This window comes from Peromyscus leucopus, chromosome 5 (assembly GCF_004664715.2).
Source record: "Peromyscus leucopus breed LL Stock chromosome 5, UCI_PerLeu_2.1, whole genome shotgun sequence".
Classification (NCBI taxonomy): Eukaryota; Metazoa; Chordata; class Mammalia; order Rodentia; family Cricetidae; genus Peromyscus; species Peromyscus leucopus.
Genome location: NC_051067.1, coordinates 136331553 through 136350474, shown reverse-complemented (window position 1 = coordinate 136350474; position 18922 = coordinate 136331553). Strand labels below are relative to the sequence as shown.

The following is an 18922-nucleotide window of genomic DNA, read 5'->3' as shown; positions in this document are numbered from 1 at the left end:
CATGATTATAATATGAAACTACATGTGATAAAACAAAATTTTAAAAGATTCAAATCAATTGAGAGAGACATATATTGTTTGGGGGCCAGAAGTGTCAGCACATTAAAGACATAACTACTGCGTTGATTGACATGCAGGTTTAGCACAATTCCCAACAAAAGCTAGCAAAAACACAGCCAGAACCTGATTTCAAGACTTATATTGCTACAGGAGTCAGTACTATATGATGTAGGAAGTGAGAGTGGCAGATGAATCAACAGAGTAGAGTGGAGACCCCTGACACACATAAATACGCCCACCTTTGGGGAAAAGAAAAGCCATGCTTTGGAGAAAAGGTAAACTTTTAACAAAAACTGGAACAATCAGATCCCCACAGAGGCAAAGTAACCCTGAAATTATACTTCTCACCCAAATTTAAAGATGCAAACTCTGTAAGTATAAAGCTCTCATAGGATGAGAGATAAGGTAACTCTTCAATGCTAAGATAAGCACATATTTTTTAAAAGTGATAGGCAAATCCATAATTAGCATACTAGAAAATAGGATCAAGAGCAAGGTATAATGAAATATATATATTTGGGTACAATAATAAAACCCATTACTTCGTAGGATGACCTAAAATTACTTTAATATAAAGTGATAATTTTTGTAACTTCAAATAACACATGATAAAAATACAAAACCCAACTGTGTTTGCACATAATAGCAACAAATGTGTGGATGTTAAATGAATAAAAAGGCAAGTTGCTCAGTGGGAGAAAATGTTTGAAAATTATGCGTGTGATAATGCACTAGTATTTAGAATAAATAAGTGACTTTTAAAACTCATCAATAAAAATTAACAATTAAATTAGAAAATAAACAAAAGAAGAAACATTTAACCCAAATAAGCATGTGCTAAGATGATCAACATCATTACCCTGTAGGGAAATGCAAATGAAAGCAATGCAACATTGGTATGTATTTATTGGAGTATGTCCCCTGCCACTCTCAGTATAACAAAATCATTTTATTGCCTTCTTGGGTAGACATTACATTGGCCAGTAGCCATGGTAACATAAGCTGAATAATATAGTGATAGGTAGGCCTGCAGTAATGGAAATGAAGTTACTGTCATTTCTTGATAAAGAGGGCAAGAGAACAATTGCACCTTATTTGGGATTCTTGTCATTGCTTGTTCTTACCCTTGCACCTAGCTGTAGATTATCTTGGAAGAGAATAGAATATATGAGAAGTTGAAAACTAACTGAAAGTAGAATTCCATAGGGCACTTCCTGTGAAGTCTTGATACGTAGTAGGGTGGGACACAGTGGTGAGTCAACTGTTCGCTATTTAAGGGTCACTTATACTCTTAGAACTACCTCCTTAATCATGCTTGGCAGTAAGTCCAACAAATTAGTTGCTTCACCATGTTGAACTTTGATTGAATTCTTACTTTGATCTGTCATCAATGCTCTATCTGGGGTGAACAGGCATTTATTAATATGATACTGTAACTGCTAAAATATAAAATAGCAGACACAAGAAGACAGTGGGGATGCCAAAGAAACTGAATTACTCCAACATACCGACCAGGAATGAAAATGGTGCAGCCACTTGGGAAACAGTTTAACAGTTTATTTAAAAATCTCAAGATGTAGCTATTGTATAACCTAGCAATTTTCCTATGCATAAAGTTGATAGAAGCCTATTTGTAAAATGTGAATTACTCTGATTAGTAATTCATAATTGCCCCAAACAGGAGCCAGACTAAATGCCCTTTAGTGGAAATTATTGAATGAGGAATGAGTCTGTAGTGCATACACACCAAGAATTAGTATTTATCAGTAAAAGTAAAAAAAAAAAAAAAACCTTTGATGTAGAGTTATGCTAACAGACAAAAGCCAATACTCAAAGCATACACACCACACAATTTCATTATGTAGCATTCTTGAGCTGAAATTATAACAACAGGGCAGATTGAGGTTATGCAGGTATAAAAAGAATGGAGATGGGAAGGAGTGAATACATCTACAAAATCACAGCCTGAACCACTTCTTGTGCTAGAAATGTGCAGTACCTTGATTCTATTACTACTGATATTTAGGTTAGAATGTTATTCTATAGTTTTGCAAGATTTTATCATGAGGAAAATAGGGTAACAGATGTGTGAACTCTTTCAGCATTATTTCATAACTATATAAATCTAAAGTGTATATTTAAAAATCTGACCTAATCTAATTACAAGAATACATTGTGAAAACCAAGGTGTCAGCTCGCCCTCTCAGCTTGACAACTTAATTCTGGGTCTGCTACCGAGTCACACACCGCACACCCATGCAATACAACTGTAGAGATGCTTGTGACACTTCAGCACAACATCCACACAGCTGACTGCAATACTGTTTTGCTATGTGCCCGGATTTGCCTGTGTCTTGCCTTAGATCCTGTCTCTCTGTTTGTAATCTGAACTCCTTTCTCTGTACAAGCTACTAACCTCCACTACACTTTTATCTTTTTACTACCATTCCAAACAATACAATGCTCCTCCTCTCATTATCACAAGGTTATGTCTGGCCCTCTTTCTGTGGAAAAGAGATAGATCCCCACTGCTTCATCTAACCCATGCTGACAGATGTCCAAGGTAGAGGGCTCACACAAATGTGATGCATATGTAGGTTACCAAGACCCCAGAACAGAAACTGTTAAAAATGAAGCATCTCTCCCCTGCAGGCATCCACAGAGTCTCTAGTCAGTGCCTGGACAAACTGGAAGACTGCACTATATTCAGGCTTCTGAACATTTCTTTCTCCTTATGTGATCTTCATCTCTCTCTGATCAAAACAAAAGCCAAAAAACAAAAAAAGCAACAATCAACAATAAGAACAAAAACACCATAGAGAATATCAGATCCTTGCCAATTTTCCATAGTCAATTGAAAAATGAGAAAACCCTAAAAGGAAAGGTAGAAAAAGAATCACCTGCACTCTTTTAATAACCTTTCAGTTTTCATGATGCCTAAATGGACTCCTTTAATTGTTGCCTGACATGCATAGCATTCACTACAGTACTGAAGAGGAACACATCTTGGTTTCACAGACTTATTTGAAGCACTAATAAAACATAAAGCAATAGTAACTATGCTTTGATCTCAGCAGATACGAACATTGGGCTAACTGGAGATATCTGAATGAATGTCCTTGGTGTCTTAGACTTCCCCTGTTAGCTTGTATTGTGTCAGAGAAGAGTCCCAAGAAAACTACACATTTCTTTCCTTTGTCTCCAGACTGGATCTTTAGTGCTGTGTGGCTGCCCAACCAAGATGCAAGCCCAGGTTCAGACTTATCAATCATGAAGATCATGAAGAGTAAAATAAAGAAGGTATGCATGAAATACATATTTATTTAACACCAACAGGGAAAATAGGCACACAGTGAAGGTCAGTGGAGTAAGTAGTTTCTTTGTTTTTATAATAGGCATTGCAAAATGTGTGAAGGACAGGGCTGGGCATCCATTTGTACTGGGGAAGCTCACATGGTATGTGCTTCTCAGGAAAAAGCACATCAATTATCTTCCAGTTGTATAAGAACCAATCTGTGAGACCAAGGCAGATCCTATTGCTCAGTGTGGCTACAATGTGTTCTGCACTGGGCACCAGCTTGAGATCTTCTCTGGGCAGAAATTTACTTCTCCAGGGTGGTGCGGTGGTGTGCATTGTGCTAAGCATCTCTACAGACTTGACAAGATTCCCTAGTGTTACAGCAATTACATTTCCAAATTACGTTTTTAGTAGGAAGCCATGGTAGATGAACTCATGAAGCACAAGTAAAACAAGGACAATGTGGCGGTAGCCCTTCAGAGGCAAAGTTGAGAATTCCCTGTCATTCCTCAGGACGCATCAGTTGAGTCAGCCACACTTTCCCAATAGTTCTACCTCTGTTGTCCCAATCCCCTTACACTTGCTCTCTTCACATCCAAGAAATGACTCATTTCCGTGGAAAATGAACAAGAATATGGCCAAGGTTTGAAATATTTAAAATGCGAGTGTTAAGTGAATGCAGAAGATTATACTTAAAAATACCTGTCACTGCTCAGGTGGCATCTGTTTCAAGTACACAAATAACCCAATATTTTGTCGTCTCATCATTCACAACTCTTGGAGAGAAAATAGAGAACAGAACGAGCTGCAAGTGAAACCAAATAAACAAATTTGGGTTTCTACAAGAAGGACAAACCAGGCTATTTTAAAACCTGGAAATGTAATCACCTTGATGATTGTGTGAAGCACACATATTGTGACAAGTGTTTAAAGCCTGTGTGTTCTGGATTAGCACAGTTATCAGTTGATTTAGAGTGGGTATGATGGTACTGAGAATGAAGATGGCATAGCAACTGAGCTATATATAAGCTATGTGTAAAGAACTACACATGGCTACATCTCCATAAGTTAAATGATGAAATAGGGCCTCTTAGGTTGCATTTTTTTAAACAATCATATACTTTATTTTAGAGATTAGTTGATACTTTGGGATAGCTAAAAATAGACTATTTAAAATATAATACTTTTTTCTCTTTTGTACTTTATTTTCTATTCAAGCAAGCAAAACAGAGATCTTTAAGGCTGCCAAACAAGTTGCTGAAATACATGATTCTCCATAATTCTATCACTCCTGCACTCATATCAATATTTAGAAATTTGCTCTAGAGAGAGATTGATTTACCATATGTGGCAATAACAACCATTATGAACTCTCAATATTTCACAAACCATGATATAAATTGACTTTACTTCACACTGCTAGATGCCATTAGGCTCCTCCCCTACCAGGGAACTTGTTTCCATAGTAACCAAAGGGTGGGGGAAGCATAGGGAGGGACAAAAACAGCATAAAAGCTAATGAAATGGAATACATATGCAATAAGCAAAATATGGAGAAGTGTTGGATGTCAGAACACTTTTGTCTCTAGACATCTACATATCTAGGGATATGAGGGCCAAGCCATCTGAAAGGTCAGGATAGGCAGGGATACTCTGTCTGAGGTTGGCTTGATAAAATGACCAACAATCCTCAGGACTGCCTGCATTTCCCAGCATCTATGATGCCTTGTTAATGGACCCTGCTGAATCTTTCTATCGCCACCAGCTCTGCAGAACCTCTGTGGACATGACTAAAGTAATTCAGAATCTTGCAGCTCGAGTGGAAGTAGAGCTGATCACAGCAACCCCAAATCACTGCTTTGTAAGCTAGTCATGGTATAGCTGACAAATAGAAACCTATGTGGCATCCAAGCTGGATACCGTATCCAGGAACAATTATTACTTACATAGTCGAGAGTCCAGTCAATTGAGTTCTTATTAGCACATTATGGTTTTGTTTGGCCAGCTGAAGATCAGCCAGGTCAGGCTCCCAGCTCACACTAACTTTGCTACCTTCACCATTACTGACTGCTTTCTGAAGTAATAATGACAAAACAAGCATTTCAGTCATGCAGAATTCTCCAGGGGGCACAGAGTACTACAATCTATTCTGAACTGTTGGGTCACCAAGGAAGCTCCCATGAAGGAAACATTAAGTAGTACCTGCTTTCATCTTTTTCCTCAGATTGCTTAAATAAAATATGCAGCTAACATAATTGCATTTTTATTAGATTCTGCATATATGTGACTTTTAGAATTAACTCAGAGGGAACACACATTACATATAAACATATACTTTTTAATTAATTTTTCTTTGTAATTCAAAGTAGAAGTCTAATGCATTCATGGAACGATATGGGCTCCCTCTGGGGGGCAATTTTAATACCTGCAATTCCGTGGCTTGTTAATCAAAGATTTTTTTTTCTAGGCTTGTAGATAATTTATGTCTGCCTAATGTTCAGAGGTTGAAATTACAGAAATATGGGGGTGGGGGAAGCCTTACCTCTGACAAAAGATAAAACTTCTTGGAATTGCTATAGAACTGAGAAATTCAGGAATATCTTTTCTTTATGGAAATGCTTTGTGGTTTTAAAGGGGAAAGAACTGTAGGGTTTTCCCCATATAAGGCAGAAATTGCTTGACTTCATATGTAGCAATGGCCAGTATTCTCCAACTCAGAACATGAATTTTTCAGTAGAATTATTGTATTTTGATAGAATTTGTTGTGCTTCTTGAAGAAATATAAATAAGCATATGCTACATGGGAAAATTTCCATGCTGTGTAGTTTCAGGCTGAGATTAATTTCATTTTATCAGCTCTAGGGCTTCAATTCTTTTCTTTCTATTTTTTTTTATGTGCTGTCCTGTCATTAAGCCCAGTCTCCCACAGAGCATAGCCAGATCCCAGGGTGGAGACCTCAGACATAGAACCATGGAGAGGAACTAGCATGCTGTCCTCAGAGGATGGTTCTTGATCCTCCAGGTTTGTATGTGTTTGTGTGAGCATTTGCACATCGACATGTGTACTGACAGTTGAATACACTCACACTGTCCCTCACTGGAGCATAGCTCACTCTGAGCTTTAAATGGTTGCCCTACAATGAGGGCAAAGAAAATTTTGCTGAGAAGTTACAGATATCCATTTCTTCCAACTTTGTGCTTACTAAAAAATAACACAAATGGCCAATAATAAAATAGTAAAAGTTTAATATGATATGTAGAGGCTAAAAAGGAAACTCAAGACATGTGAGATAAATTGTAGTAGTGATCAGAGTCATGTGCCGATGAATGGAATGAATGCTCGAGATCTCAGAAAGCAGTCAGTAATGGTGAAGGTAACAAGGTTAGTGTGAGCTGGGAGCCTGACCTGACTGACCTTCAGCTGGCCAAACAAAAACATCATACACTAATGAGAGCTCAGTTGACTGGACTCTTGTGTAGTGGGTAGCCATTCCAGCTTGGATCTGGAAGTTCCAACCCCCATTGAGACTCTGGCAACTGTCACAACTATGAGGCGGGGTCAGGGGAGGCGCCTGGAGACCCGAGAGCTGGATGGGCCAGCGCTCTCTCTGTGCGCTCTCTCTGTGCCCGGACGCTGAATGGTGGAAGTTGACTGAGCAGAGCTCCAGAAAACACCGCTGGACTGCGATACACCTTCCTCAGACCCTGCGACCTACCTATTACTTAATTTGTGAGTTACACCATTAAATAGATATCCTTTTAACTACGTGGAGTGGCCAAAATAATTTCTCCAATACTCTTGACTATGTAAGCAACATTATTTTTTCTTATTGGTCTTTTTCTTGTATATTAAGGATATTTGGGGGTTTTGTGTTTTTTTTTTTTTTTATGTGTATGTGTTTCTTGAACATATCTGAGCAAGTGTTCTTGAGGTAGGATGGAGTATCCTTTGGGCACAGCCCAAAGAGTGGTTTAACCAGATTTTGAGGTAGGTTGATTCCCAATTTTCTGAGAAACTGTCATATTGATTTCCAAAGTGGGTGTACAAGTTTGTACTCCAACCAGAAGTGGAAAAGTGTTCCAAAGGTATGAATCTTCAATTAGCCATTAGATACAACCCTTTTCTGAACATACAAAAGAAATATCCCATGACATTTTTTTAGCAGAATCTCACTATGATGCCTGAGACAAGCACTGATCTATGGTGTGGCATAATGTCCTTAGGACTCATTTTATTACTATGCTCTGCTGTGGGATGGTCTGTATGTCAAATTGCTCTGATTGGTCAATAAATAAAACACTGATTGGCCAGTGGCTAGGCAGGAAGTATAGGCGGGACTAATAGAGAGGAGAAAAGAAAGAGCAGGAAGGCAGAAGAGACACTGCCAGCCTCCACCATGACAAGCAGCATGTGAAGATGCCAGTAAGCCACAAGCCACATGGCAAGGTATAGATTTATGGAAATGGATTAATTTAAGCTATAAGAACAGTTAGCAAGAAGCCTGCCACAGCCATACAGTTTGTAAGCAATATAAGTCTCTGTGTGTTTACTTGGTTGGGTCTGAGCTGCTGCAGGACTGGCGGGTGAGAGAGATTTGTCCTGACTGTGGGCTAGGCAGGACCAGAAAAACTCTAGCTACAATGTTCGTTTAGCAGAGCAGGAGTATTTGGTTTTCCACTAGGCTCATGGCCTATCTAGTCACAAGTTCTTGGCCACCCAAACAGTGTCATGCATGAATTCTGTCTCATGGAGTGGGCCTTAAATCCAACTAGAGAGTGGTTGTTTACTTCTACAAGATTTATACCACTATATTTCTTTTCATTTAGCATCTGAGTTCTAAGAATTGAACTCATATTATCAGACTTGGCAGCAAGTACCTTAACCCACTGAGCTTATTTGCCATACCTATATTAGTTTATTTAATTATCAAAACTAATTTTATGCAGAAAGCTAAATAATAACCATCTGTCTAAAACTGCAAACCAGAGACATAAAGTCATAACAATTATTTATTATGCGATTGCCTTTTTGCTTTCTCTTGGAGAGTATTAGTAAGGTCATTTTGAAGACAAGAACATATTGGTACAGAAGAATTTATGGTCTTTAGAAAATTAACTAAAAATAATAATCATTGTGACCATTACTTTAGAGGTGAGAAAATAACCTATAAAGACCTGCTCAAGGTCACAGCAAGTGAGTAAGTAATGGTGTTGAGGTCTGAAAACAGGTTTCGGATGTGGAATCATTATATTTTCAAAATAGTCTAGAACAGGAGGCTGTGAGAGCTGACCCCTAGGACTCCAAAGCTCAAATGCTTTCTTATTGTCCACCTCTGTCTGCATTCTATAAAAACATGGTAAAGTAAGAGTGGAAGAAGAAAAGTTATTCTCCAACTTGAAGAGGGTATTCCTATTTGAACAGCAGTTATCTACAATTGCACATTTCCTTATAGAAATTATGTATGTGTAAGTATTTAGTCAAGTGTCTCTTAGTGATGTGGCCCCACTCTGAGAACTGTGCAGTTAGACAATTTTATCGTGCAAACATGAAGTACACTTACATCAACCTTTCTATAGGTCACTGGCTCCATGTGGTCTGTTAGTGTGATCAAGAAATGTGATACAAGTGAAATATTTGAAGCTACTCAGGTTTTAGGCACAGTATGTTGTCTCAGAATATGTTTTTGTAGGTAGGAGGACACTTAAAATAAAAGCAAAAAGTATAATACAGGGAGTATAGAAAACAGCAACTGCAATATTATAATGCCAAGAGTTACATGTGCTATTTTTCTAATGTGCTGGGAGTACAGAAGGTTTGCTTATATCCGTATCACCACAAGAACCTCACTGATGTCTTATGTGCCTCCCTAGCTAAGATAATTTTAGCTAGGGAGTTTATTATATGTGCTAATAAACTTAGCTAATAAGTTTTAATAACATGACATGTTTTAATCCTGTTAACATTTTATGGGATCACCACTATAAAAATGGTACATGGTTCACTGACTTATCATTATGTATTGTATTTTTTCCATTGATCAAATCATGGATATATGTTAGTTTAAATAAATAATTGGGTTTATGTGTGCTTTATTCAACAAAACAAAAATGATGTCAGTAACATCTAACCCAAAGTGTAAAAGTGAGGATAAATCATTAAAGGTGAAAAGAATAAGTTGATTTAAAGCATTTTCACTTTTTATATCTATTTCTCATGTCTTAAGCACTGATGATGGAGGTGAAAGGAAGCAGTTGATTTAAAGCATTTTTCACTTTTCATATCTATTTCTCATATCTCTTATTAGGTACATGTGATGGTTAATCTTAACTTGATTTCAAGTTAACTGTAACTTGATTTCAAGTTCCCTAGGAGAAACAGGGTATGTCTGAGAGAGCATTTCCAGATAGGATTAACTGAGTGGGAAGACCTCTTTGAATGTGGGTAGTACTCTGCCATGGACTAGAGGAGCAGAGTAAATAAGAGGAGGAAAAGGAGAAGGTTAGCTGATGCCTAACATTCTTCAATATCTGCTTGTTGAACATGGGTGTTATGAGATCAGCCATTCCGTGTTCTTTCTGCTGTGCTACCCCTATGAGTCTAATTCTTTAAGGATTTTTTTATTAAGAATTTTTTATTCATTTTACATACCAGTCACAGAACCCCTCTCTTCCCTCCTCCTGCCCCACCAGCCTTCTCCCCAATCCACGTCCCATTCCCTCCTCCAACAAAGTAAGGACTCCCATGGGGAGTCAGCAGAGCCTGGTACATTGACTTAAGGCAGGTCCAAGCCCCTTCCCCTGCATCGAGGCTGTGCAAGGTGTCCCACATAGGTAGTGGGCTCCAGAAAGCCAGCTCATGCACCAGGGATGAATTCTGATCCTACTGCCAGGGGCCCCCTTAAACAGATCAAGCTACACAATTGTCTTGCTTATGCAGAGGGTCTAGTTCAGTCCCATGGAGGCTCTATAGCTATTGGTCTAAAGTTCAAGATTTCCCATTAGTCTGGTTTGGTTGTCTCTGTAGTTTTCCCCATCATGATCTTGATGATCCTCGCTCATAGATAGAATCCCTCTTCTCTCTCTTCAACTGGGCTTCTGGAGCTCTGCCTGGTGCTTGGCTGTGGATCTCTGCATCTGCTTCCATCAGTTACTGGATGAAGGCTCTATGATGACAGTTAGGGTATTCACCGATCTGATTAACGCCAATCTGGGGTAAGCCAGTTCAGACACCCTCTTTACTATTTCTTGTAGTCTAAGGTGGGGCCATCAATGTGGATTCCTAGGAACTTCCCTAGCACTTGGTTTCTCCCTGTCCCCATGATGTCTCCCTCTATCGTGCTGTCTCTTTCACTGCTCTCCTACTTTGTCCCCGTTCCAGCTCGCCCATCCTGTTCCCTTATGTTGTCATCCCCCACCCCCTACCCTCCTTTGCCCCTTCTCATCTCCAGTTTACTCATGGATATCTCTTCTATTTCCCCTTCCCAGAGTGATTCATGCATCCCTCTTAGGGTCCTCTTTAAGAATTTAAATCCAGTTGTATTTTATACCATTTACCCTAGAGTCTGTTGGAATGCTTATACTGGGATGAAACTTTCATGAACATATGGTTGTTCAAAAAACAGACTCTAACAAACTTTTATTACTTTTATATCTATTTATTCAGTTGTTCTTTCTCTTGATGGATTATCCCACTCCTCATTTCCACCATAAATAGAACTATAGTTCACCTTCAGCCTGCCAGCTACCCCTTGGGACTTAGCAGTCTGTATTTAGCCTTCCTTATTCTGTCTTCTTCCTCAAGCAATCCTAGAGCTAGACTTCTTTTAGAATATGATCCTTTATTTTTTCTATAGCACTGAATAGGGAGCAGATGGATTAGGGAAACACATTAATTTTCTCAACATAAGAAAGTCATTTATCGTGTATTTGATAGAGAAGATGGTGTTAGTGGAAAACTTTCAAAACTGGGAGTGGAATCTAGATGGTTCATGGAATATCATTCAAGGAGCTTTTGCTCTACTAAAAAAAAAACTTGGAGCACATAGGTACTGGTTTTCAGATACTGAAAATGTACAGGCCACACAGATACTGAGAAAGAAACATCCATGACAGAGGATGTGCATGGCAACTTTAACATTTCAAGATCTTTTTTGTTTGTTGGTTTGTTTTTTCTTCAAGACAGGGTTTCCCTGTGTAGTTTTGGTGCCTGTCCTGGATCTGGCTCTGTAGACCAGCCTGGAACTCACAGAGATTTGTCTGGCTCTGCCTTCTGAGTGCTGGGATTAAAGGCATGTGCCACCATCGCTAGGCCCATTTCAAGATCTTATCTTGGTTTCCAAGACTTTTCCAGGATGGTGGGGTGTCTATTCTGCCTTGGTCTCCTCTGATGTTACCATACATTCCACACTATCTTCTTGGCTTGTATCTCTGTACTCAGAAATCTAAGTCTATACCTTGTAAAAGCCTGTGAAGTCTTCTTCTGTCTGAGATACTTTACTTTTATACTTCTGACTGATTTCCACACCTAATCCAGTACTCAGTCACAGGCACTAATTTAAGGGTGATTTCCCCACTCTCCTACTGAAACCTCTTGCCCTCTGTTTAAAGGCTTGCAGAGCCTCTAACTCTACTTAACTTTTTCATACCATGTATCACTTTCCCATACAGTAAATGATTTCCTGTTTTTTCATTGTGTATATTATTTATTTTCTACTTTGGAACTAAGAGTCTAAGAGGGCATGAATTTTATTGCAATTTATGACTGCAAAAAAACTTCACTATGTTTCTTTCTTCATACTTTGTTGGAGCTGCCATGATAAGCTATCATTGACTGGTCCTTTTCAGCAGAAACTCATTCTCCCACAATTCTGGATGCTAAGACTCCAGGATCAAGGTGCTAGTGGGTCTGATTTCACATTAGCCCTCTCTCTTTACTTCCAGATGGATGCCTTCCTGCTGTGTCCTCACATGGTCTATTCCTACTGAGTGGGGAGAGGCTGCTGCACTCACCTCCCAAAATACGATAGAGCTTGAGAGAGATATATCACAGTCATCTGATTTTTTCCACTTTTACTGTTTAGAATCATTATCATTAGCATGTTCAGTAACTTGCAAAAGCTTATTTGAAAAAGAAAAGGAAAAGACTTTTGATACTTCTGCTTGGGGCTCCAAATGCCTAGCAAAAAAATCTTACTGGAAAACTATAGCCTCTACTAAATAAAGATGTAAACATAAGCAAAACTCTATTGCTTATCACTGCATTTGCTGGTGATGTTCTATTAATAAATATTTTCTAGAAAAATGAAGGAATACAAACAATGATTTCAAACAATGAGAGACTCATAGGAACATGCTGTCATATCAGAGAAAGCCATTCTTCTTTCTACATCTCCAGTTACAGAACTTCCATGCACCCAATAACTCCTTTCACTTTTAGACATCTGTGCAGATGTCCAATGATGAACTATCAATTAAAATAAGCTGTACAAAATGACTGCCCTGACATACATGCCTGTCTTTGGCACATGTTCCATTTCAATGCTGGAATTACCAAAATAACTAGTGTGACTGTTCACTTCTAGGGTCAGCAACTTGTTTGTTCGATGTCTAAATCCCAAGGCAAACAGCTTAGAGATGGTAGAAAGAAGTGAGCAGAAAAGAGATTTCCAGTTCTTTTGTTGTCCTATTACAACTAGCATATTCTATTTAATCATATCCTCCTCTAGGAGACACCAATTATTTGAAGAGAAATTTATTCCTGCTATCTGGATTCTGTCTTTCAATAAGGAACAAAGATCAAAGAGGGTATATTTTCTAATTTTTTAACATTAACAATGTTCCTCATGCTGCAAAATAGAATAACTTGGGGCTGTTATGGAGACCCCTGTAGTTTGGGGCCTATAAATGGAATGTCTTAATACAGTGAACATAATTAATTGTAACATATTTAATATCTCTCAAATAAATTGGAAAGAGCAAGTCACCTGATACTTGGATATTTATTTTCAATATGTCACCAAACTCAGAAAACTATGTGATGTGGCTGAAATATTTACCCAAGTTCAGCATTATATTTAAGAGTGATTATTTTCTAATGTGTATAATTTCTGTCATGAAACAATTGGAGAGCTTATCATAAAGTAATGTTTGTTAATCAATGCCTGGGAAATCAGAAAATATACATGGCTGCTAGATCAGCATGCAGTCTGACAAGAATATGAAAGAACACTCATCATTAGTGATTTTAATCTGTTGGCCTATTCATAATGTAAGATTAATTCAATAAATATGTAGAGAAATAGGTCAAAGTACATAATGCTAAAGTATATAACTTGTGTTTCGTTAATTTCCAAGAGTAGAAAGATTCTTTTTTTTATTGTTTAGTTTTTGTCAGATTATTTCACCCATCAGCTTTAAGAAAAAGATTTATTTGTTTGTTTGTTTATTATGTACATTGAGGTTTTGCCTGCATGTATGTCTGTATGAGGATACCAGATCCCCAGGAGCTGGACTTACAGGGAGTTGTAAGCTGCCATGTGGGTGCTGGAAATTGAACCCTAGTCCTTTGGAAGAGCAGCCAATGCTCTTAACCTCTGAGCCATCTCTCCAGCCCTGAAAGACTCTTGACTGGTAGATTTAGTCCCTATATTAGAAAGACAGTACTTGGACCTATTTTTCAAGAAAAACCCTCTCATTTTTATAGTTTCCTTCTCATTCCAAAAGGAAATCCATGCCCTGTTCATCTTTCCCCTCTTTCTCATGACCCATATATTTTAGTCTTTCCATTACAGGACACTTTGATGAGTCCATTTATAGAAAATTGAGACACATCTTGTTGTGGATTAAAGCAACTGTGTCATCTACATCTTCCATGATTCAGACATGCCCTTTGGTTTTGGATGTGATGGAAAAACCTGTTTTCACCCCCAGTTGGAAATCCAGCACAGTTAGATCAAATGGCTGCTGACCTTTAGGCAACAGAGAATGGGTGCGATTCCCAACTGCTCTCACTATTCTGGACAGTGACCTTGTTTGGAGCAGCAGTCTTGAGAAGCTAGCACCTAGATGACAGGTTCTTTCCTTGAACTCTAGACTCTTCTGGCTTTTGATTGTAAAGCTCTAAGGTGCCTAATTGTAATGGTGTTAATGCTTGGTGTCCGTGTCAGGTCCATTACTCTTCACCCACTGAAGAGCAGTTACTAACATGATAATGCCTTCTAAGTAGTGGAGGATATCTGAATTCAGAAGCCGTGGAGTGCTGGAAAATCTTTTCTTATTTTTATAACACTGTACCTAGGACATCATTGACACTGACTGAACGTTTACAAGGTAAGTGCTAGTCACCATGTTATGACTACTCACAAGAAATTTGCATAAAATGCACCATACTGAAACACAACACACTGTTAGAATTGTCTCACTTTGCTTTCCAATAATTTCAATGAGGCCGATTCTGATATATATTCAGAACTTGGTATATAACCTAATAAATGGCAGAAATAGTATATGAGCAAGTTTGTCTGATATACAATGTTCAGACAAAACTGTTCTACTCTTTCAACTAGGACTAAAACTATCCCTCAAAATAATAAAGTAGTTTTCCCAGTAAGCTGTATCTGAAGCTCTAGCCCTACTAATTCTTTACTTCTTACATGCTCAACATACATAACTGTATGAAAAATGTATCATACACACAGTTGCTAGAAACTGAAAGAACCCATGAAGCTTGAAAAAGGTTAACATAAGGAGATTTTTTTTTCTCTTCCATTTCTGTTGGGTTGTACTTTAGATTTAATTTGACTTGGTGTAGCCTCCCAAGAATGTCTGAGTGTGCAGGGTTATCAATTCTCTGTTTAAATCTTATTGTGTCATTCAAGAAAAACTGGAATCCTGCTGGACTATGTCTTTAACTCTCAGGACTGCAGATATTAAATGAATAAAAGAGAAAGAATTAGGTCATCTGAAGAAGTGCATCCATTTATTGGGCCACACATCAAGGGAAATCTCAAATATATAGTTTATAATGGGGTATATCTGACTCCAATATTAAATACATATTGATTCACAGATGCAGCAGCCCCTGTCACACTGTGATGTAAACATAGTTTCTCATTAAACTATATTATACATTAGATGCAACAAGAATAATTTGTTTTTAAAACAATTCACTTTTTTTACATGTTAGTTTTAAATTTGGTCACCTGATTTCCCTAAAGACACCATCCCTCATGAGACAGAGAGAGCACTTTGAGGTGATATTCCTGTGTGGATGGAGGGGTTGGGCATGACTAAATCTCTTTATGCCAGCTCTAAAGACTGAGGGATTGGTCATTACCTCTTCATTGCCTTTATTCACTGGCACATACATGCTGGATTTAAAGTATGAGATGTTCAAGCCAGAATGAGTAAAAATATGTAATTTTCTTTCCACCCTTTATATTTACATCCTCCACAGCAAAACCTTGAAATAAAGCTGAGAACTTTCATTCTTGCCCTGTGTCTTGTTTCTCCTGACTCACTGTTATCCATTCTACATATATCTGCCATCAAGTACTTACTTGTTTTCAAAAATGAAAAGGATTTTGTATACTTTGATATTCAGTCAGAAGAAAACCATTATAAATCTTAAAGGCCTAACATTTTTATCTTGAGGGAAAACATAATTGGACTGAAGGTTATTTACTGAGTACTTTTGAAGAAGTCAAATAACAGCTTTTCAACATAGTCTGCATTAAGTAGCTTCAAAATGATTCTAGAAAATAGCACCTGGCAATGGCTTAGTGGACATGGCCCCAGCATTTTAATGCAACTGGCTATATTTTATATTTCATTCACAAAATTGTTTGGATGCACTTAAGGTACTTTTACTTGAATTTTTATTATTATTTAACACAAACCTAGTCATTTTATAGTCATGACTTTAAAACTTTCACAACTGATATAAAACCCATGTTGGGTTTTAAAAAAGATTAAGTAATCGGTAATCTGAATTACAGAAAGCAACAGAATTTCTTCAAGTATATTTCTTGTCACATTGTTAAGAGAACTCCCTTTACAACCCACACACCTCACATTATCATTCTTAAGGATGTCTAGAGTTTTCCTTCTCAGTATGAAGAGAGTTGTTTACAGTGATGGCACTTGGGAGGAAAAGAAAAGTGTCCTTTGTCCAATTCTGGCTATAATCCAATAAAGCTTCCACTTGGCAAAGAGATATAATAGCAGGTCCCTGGAGCTCCCTTATATAGTGGTTTTTCACTGCTTGGGAAGAAGTTTGATATTTGAGTTCTTCTAAGTCTGTCTTATGAAACTGATTGAAGAATTATATCATATATACCATGTGTTTAGTATCTGTGCCTTAAGCTTCTCTTAAATATAATTGCTTTGTTTAAGTTGAACTACACAAAAAAAGTCACATGAAATGAGATAAATCTTTGTGTCCATTGAATATTGTGTTTGGGGTGTTTCATTTTGTTTTTGTTACATGGTATAAAATATAAGACATGACAGAAATCTTTTCCATTTTAATGTTAAATTATTTTTAAATTCAGTTTTCCAGATTACAGAGCATGTTTTACACCTGACCTTCTTTATCAACCCTGTAGATCATTTTGGTTGCTCACCTTGTCCATGTATATCTAAGCTAAGATACAAGGATTTGCAGTAAGTTTCCCAAGGTCTACCCAATATAAAAACACTCATCTCACAAAAAAAAAGGGCACGAGGAGGCTACTCATGACATCTTGAGAGGAGAATTATGAGTTTAGATCTTGACCTCCAGCTTAGCTTTAGTAAGAGTGCTGGAACCCTTCCTAAGTGGAGCCTAGTGAAAGGCCCCAGCTCATTAAAGGTGGATCTGTGAAGGGAACTCTGGGGACCCCTTGCATTTTTGATTGAGGGTCTCTTGTTCATCATCAGGCCTCTAATGTGGTGTGTTGCCTTAAAGAAGCAGAATCAATTGATTATAAACTCGTGCCTTTGGAACTGTGATCCAAATAAGCATTTCTCTTTCCACGCTGATGACCACAGGTGTGGTCACAGCAAAAGGAAGCTGGCTGAACTGATATACAGACAATTGCCACACAATTATTGCATTGTGTGATCCAGCAAAATCAAAATTCCATAGTGGAAAACAAGAAGAAAAATACAACTGTAGTTATCAACAGTTGTCCCCTTGTTCTAGAATTCCTTCTCCCCCTTTACATCATCTGACAAGTTCCTACCAAGTTTTTAATACTACTCAGCTCTCATCCCTTCTAAATGTCTTAATATCTCAGAACTGGCATGAATTTCCATAGTCCACATGTCAGTCATCCAGGGAACTATAACACTAGCATGCAGCAGGAAACTTTATCTTCTGTCCATCATCATATGGCTCTCCTTAAAGGAAGAAGAAACTTCACCGAAAGACATGAGAACACCAAGCCTTTCAATATGCAAAGCTGTACTTATACTTTATCCTTCTTTCAAAATTACCATTTTCCTACTTATCTGTGATGTATGTCACCTAAAAGAACCCAGCTTCTGAGACTGGCCAAGGAAACTCTTCTCTATTATATGATGGAAATAAACACAAAGTTTTCCCTCTTATGTGTGTGTGTGTGTGTGTGTGTGTGTGTGTGTGTGTGTGTGTGTATGTGTGTAGGCCAGAAGTCAACACTGAACATTGTTTTCAATCATTCTCCACGTTATTTTTTACAATAGGCTCCCTCACCAGACCTGGACCTCATTGATTCAGCAAGACTAGTTGGCTAGTCCAGGAATCCCTCTGCCTCTACAGTACCAGGAATAGTGATGCACATTGCCTTCATGTTGTATTTTCATGTAGGCACTGAGAATCTGAACTCTGGTCCTCATATCTGTGCAGCAAGCAATTCACCCACTGATCTATCTCTTTGGTCCTCCATTTTTTTTTTGATTAATTGTTTCCAGGGATTATCTCCAACATTCAGAATGCAAGTCTAAACAATCCCAGTCTAAGACAATCCACTTACTTTTAGATCCTAATATTTAAATCCTTGATCCTAAGAAGTATTCTCCAATTCAATTTTAAAGAAAACCCTTTGTACGTCTGTAAGACACATATAAAATCAAGAAAGTTACCTTGGGAATCCACTCATGTTTCTTGTGGGAATAATTTTGCCAGGAGTGATCATTGATATGGAAGACTGAGGGAATTCTGGTTCTCAGGTTATACTAAAATACAATAGCAACAAATGACCATGATTGTAGTACTCACTCTACAGATTTTTACTATTGTATTTACCAATATATCTAAATAAATTAGAATTATCAACTCATAATTCATAAAAGCCCTTTTATTCTTATACGATTCCAGTAATTGTATTTAACTCAATTAATTGTATTGTCAGTGCTTTTCACACTACTCCAATCAGAATAGTTTACGAAATTCTGGTACCTGTGAGCCCATTCACTGAAATCTATGAATATGTCTGACTGGAAGCACAGAGATGGTGAAACACAGATCACATTTATTGGATAGGAGCTATGAGAAAGTCATGTTAGTTCCTTTTACACCCTTTAGGCAAGTTCTCTTATTATTAT

General features: G+C 37.8%; 1 long non-coding RNA gene across 2 annotated transcripts in view; it reads right to left on the bottom strand.

Annotated features, from left to right (window-relative positions):
* The window catches only part of LOC119088104, a 121785-nt gene that overhangs the window by 71703 nt on the left and 31160 nt on the right, over positions 1-18922 (bottom strand). For both annotated transcript variants that reach the window (XR_005091693.1, XR_005091694.1), the window contains exon 2: positions 18461-18553. This is a non-coding gene — a long non-coding RNA (uncharacterized LOC119088104). The remainder of the gene's footprint in view (positions 1-18460; positions 18554-18922) is intronic.